This window comes from Chrysochloris asiatica, unplaced genomic scaffold (genome assembly GCF_000296735.1).
Source record: "Chrysochloris asiatica unplaced genomic scaffold, ChrAsi1.0 scaffold00333, whole genome shotgun sequence".
Classification (NCBI taxonomy): Eukaryota; Metazoa; Chordata; class Mammalia; order Afrosoricida; family Chrysochloridae; genus Chrysochloris; species Chrysochloris asiatica.
In genome coordinates this window covers 1,954,997-1,959,412 of record NW_006408851.1, presented here as the reverse complement: position 1 = coordinate 1,959,412, position 4,416 = coordinate 1,954,997, and the positions used below count along the sequence as shown (strand labels likewise).

The 4,416-nt window shown below is 40.8% G+C and overlaps 1 pseudogene; it reads left to right on the top strand.

Annotated features, from left to right (window-relative positions):
- The first annotated feature begins 966 nt into the window (after positions 1–966).
- LOC102824058 lies at positions 967–1,484 on the top strand (annotated as a pseudogene).
- Positions 1,485–4,416: the final 2,932 nt, after the last annotated feature.

Here is a 4,416-nt window from a genome sequence, read left to right as displayed (position 1 = left end):
TGTTTTCTGTTTCTGTACTGGACTGAGAGAGCACCCCAGCTTTTCTGGGTCACATCTGATTAGGATCTGTACTGAATTAGCTACTGATGTAACAATTACATTTCTCTCCATACTCACACCTCTCTGAATTGGCTGGCTCATTTATTTATACCTTGCTTGTTATAGATCTTTGGCTTCTGCTTAAGATTAATTTGTCGAATAAGTTTTGTTTTTAGCAAAAGGGAGTATCCTTGGATTAGACTGGAAGAGATATCCTGTATAGTGCTATTGTTGTTGTTGTTGTTAAGTGCTATCAAGTCAGTTCTGACTCATAGCAACCCTGTATAGTGTTTCCAAAGGAGCTCTGGTAGCATAGTGGTTAGGAATCAGGGTGCTAACTTCAAGGTCAGCAGTTTGAAACTACCAGCTGTTCCGCGGGAGAAAGATGAGGCTTTCTGCTCCCATAAAGATTTGCAGCCTCGGAAACCCTGTGCATGGTCACTATGAGTTGGAAGCAACTCCACGGTACTTAACAGCAACAACATAGTGTTTCCAAGGAGTGACTAGTGAACTTGAGGCAACCATGCAGTTCAAACCGACTTTACAGTCTAGTGCATTAACCCACAGCTCCACACTAGAACTACTATAACTACTCAATGATGCCTTTACTAGCCTGGAAAGCTAATAAATAACTTGATAGGTTAAATGTTCCCTGGGTGGTATATATGGTTAACATGCTCAGCTGCTAACTGAAATTCACCTAGAAGCATCTCAAAAGAGAAGACAGAAGTTCATGCTTCAGTCCAGGGATCTGTGTCTTGCTTCAACAGTGTTTGCACTGAACAGATCCAGAGACTCCACCACTTCCAGCCTCGAAGCACCTCTAACATCTTTAGGTGCAATATTTTCTTAATCATTCCCTATTACTGGGACCAGCTAAACACCATTTGTGTGTGTGTGTGATTGGCATCAAATCTTTGACCAACCATGAGCTCTCAGATCCGTCAGAATTATTCCACTGAAGCGGAGGCTGGAGTCAACTGTCCGGTTAATCTGAATCTGCAGGCCTCTTACAACTATCTCTCTCTGGGCTTCTATTTTGGTCATGATGATGTGGCCTTGGAAGGTGTGGGACACTTCTTCCAAGAGTTGGTGAAGGAGAAGCTGAGTGTCCCTTGAAACGGCAAAACCAGTGTGGTGGTTGCGCACTCTTCCAAGACGTGCAGAAGTCATCCCAAGATGAGTGGGGAAGAACCCCGGACACCATGGAAGCCACCCTGGCCCTGGAGAAGAACCTGAATCAGTGTCTTCTGGATCTGCACGCCATGGGTACTACCCATACAAACCCCCACCTCTGTGACTTTCTGGAGAATTATTTCTTTGACGAGGAGGTGAAAATTATCAAGAAGATGGGTGACCACTTGACCAACCTCTGTAGGATGGCCGGTGCCCAGGCAGAGATGGGTGAATATCTCTTAGAGACGCTCACTCTTAGCAACCTGTGAAAGATCTTCAGCCTTCCCCTGCTCTCCTCAGACCTTCTGCCTGAACCTTGCTCTCCAGCCACAGAGGCAGCATAGTCAACACTCTGGAGCCCCTCTGCTCCCAAGCCTGGACCAAATGAAAACAATAAAGCTTCCTTTGACAGCAAAAAAAAAAAAAAAAGAGAAATCAGCCATTGAAAAAGCTATGAAGCTCAGTTCTACTCCGACACATGGCGTCACAATGAGTAACAATCAGCTTTACAGCATTTGGGGAAAACAAAAAAAAACTGTAGCAGATGTTCCACATTTATAGAAAATAGAGTTTCTTTAAAATGGCAAAATCCCTAACTATCATGTTTACTTGGGTACCAAAGCCATGAATGATCTATGGTTAACCCTTTAGGGGACTTCTTGTGTTGAATTGTAGGATAAGCATCTGACTTCGAAACACAAGATCAGCAGTTCAAAGCCACCAGCTGCTCCTTAGAAACCCTATACAGGGTCGCTATGGGTCAGAACCAACTCGATGACAACAACAGCAACCCTTTTGGAATATAAATCCTGTTGTTCTTTAAAGGAGATCCTCTTCTAGGAAACTGGTCTTCTGGAGATACTCAATTTTGCAGCAATTTCAGGAATTTAGTGTGGCTGGCCCTGAGCCTTGAAGTAAATGCCCTGCATTAGCCACATGGGTTATATGTCATGTATGAATTGGCTGCTTGCATTTCAGAGGGCATCTGAATATTGGAATCCTTTAATCCAGTGTCCTCTGCTTCAGATTTGTTTGTTTATTTTAAAACTTTTCATTGTGAATTGAGTGAAAGTTTACAGAACAGATCATTAGTCCCATGTAGCATCAGTTAACAGTATTTACCTCTGTTCACTTTAACTCTTACACTTCTCCATGTGTCTTCCACTACCTTCAGCTTTCCTATGCCAACCTCTCTCTTGTATACTGACTTCCCCGTCATGCAAGTTAACGTATGTATGTCTACAGTGAATAATTTTCCCTTCCCTCCCATCCCAGGAATCCATTGTAGAATGTTTCATTTAGCAAAAAAACCTTTTCTTGACTTTTTACAACAGTTGTTGTTGTTAAGTGTCATTAAGTCGATTCCGACCCATAGTGTCCCTCCCTGTATAGGGTTTCCGAGGAGCAGCTGGTGAGCTTGAACCACCGACCTTGCAGTTCAAACGGCTTTGCAGTCTGGTGCATTAACTCACAGAACCCCAACAATAGTCTCATACAATATTTGTCCTTTAATGATTGACTAATTTTATTCAGCATAGTGTCCTTCGGAGTCCTGGTGTGGCACTGTGGGTTAATGCGCCAGACTGCAAAGTCATTTGAACTGCAAGGTCGGTAGTTCAAACTCACCAGCTGCTCCTTGGAAATGCTATACAGAGTCTCTATGGGTCGGAATTGACTCTACGTCAAGTAACAAACAACAAAAATGTCTTCCATAATGAAATTCAGGTAATACCACTATTATTCAAATGTATGCACCAACCACTAAAACCAGTGATGGTGGAATTGAAGAATTCTACCAAATTCTTCAATCTGAAATTGATCAAACAGGCAATCAAGATACATTCATAATTACTGGTGATTATACTGCAAAGGTTGGAAACAAAGAGGAAGGATGAGTAGTTGGAAAATATGGCCTTGGTGATAGAAACAATGCTGGAGGTCACAAGATAGAATTTTGCAAGATCAATCAATGACTTCTTCATTGCAAATACCTTTTTAGAACAACATAAAAGATGACTATACATATGAACCTTGCCAGATGGGATACACAGAAATCAAATTGACTACATCTGTGGATAGAGATGGTGGAAAAGCTCCATATCAGCAGCCAAAACAAAGCCAGGGCAGGCTGTGAAACAGACCATTAATTGCTTATATACAAGTTCAGGTTGTAGCTGAAGAAAATGAAAACACAAGTCCATGAGAGCCAAAATATGACTTTGAACATATCCCACCTGAATTTAGAGATCATCTCATGAACAGATTTGATGCATTCAACACTAATGATCGAAGACCGGAAGAGTTGTGGGAAGAAATCAAGAACATTATATAGGAAGAAAGCAAAAGGTCATTAAGAAGGAAAAGACCAAAATGGATGTCAGAGACACTCTGAAACTTGCTCTCCAGTATAGAGATGCTAAAGCAAATGGAAGAAATGAGAAGGTAAAAGAACTGAACAAAAAATTTCAAAGGGCAGTTTGAGAAGACAAAGTAAAATATTATAATGAAATGTGCAAAGACCTAGAGTTAGTAAGCCAAAAAGGAAGAACATGCTCAGCATTTTTCAAGCTGAAAAAATTGAAGAAAACATTCAATCCTTTATTTGTAATGTTGAAGGATTCTGTGGCCAAAATATATTGAATGGTGCAGAACCATCAAAAGAAGATGGAAAGAATACAGTCACTGTACCAAAAAGAAATGGTTGATGTTCAATCATTTAAAATAGTAACATATGATTAAGAACCAGTAATACTGAAGGAAGAAATTCAAAGTTCACTGAAGGCATTGGTAAAGAACAAAGCACCGGGAATTGATGGAATACAAATGAAATACTTAACAAACTGATGCAGCACTAAAGGCACTTACTTATCTGTGCCTAGAAATTTGAAGACCGCTACCTGGCAAGCCCATGGTTTACTATGCTGGGAATGACAAATTGAAGAGGAGTGGTGTTGCATTTATCATCAAAAAGAACATATCCAGATCAGTCATGAGATACAATGCTGTCTGTGATAGGTAATATCCATGCTCCTAAAGGGAAGACTAGTTAATACCACTATTGTTCAAATTTACGCACCAACCACTAAAGCCAGTGAGGATGAAACAGAAGAATTCTACCAACTTCTTCAATCTGAAATCGATCAAACATGCAATCAAGATGTATTGGTCATTACTGGTGATTGGAATGCAAAGGTTGGGAGC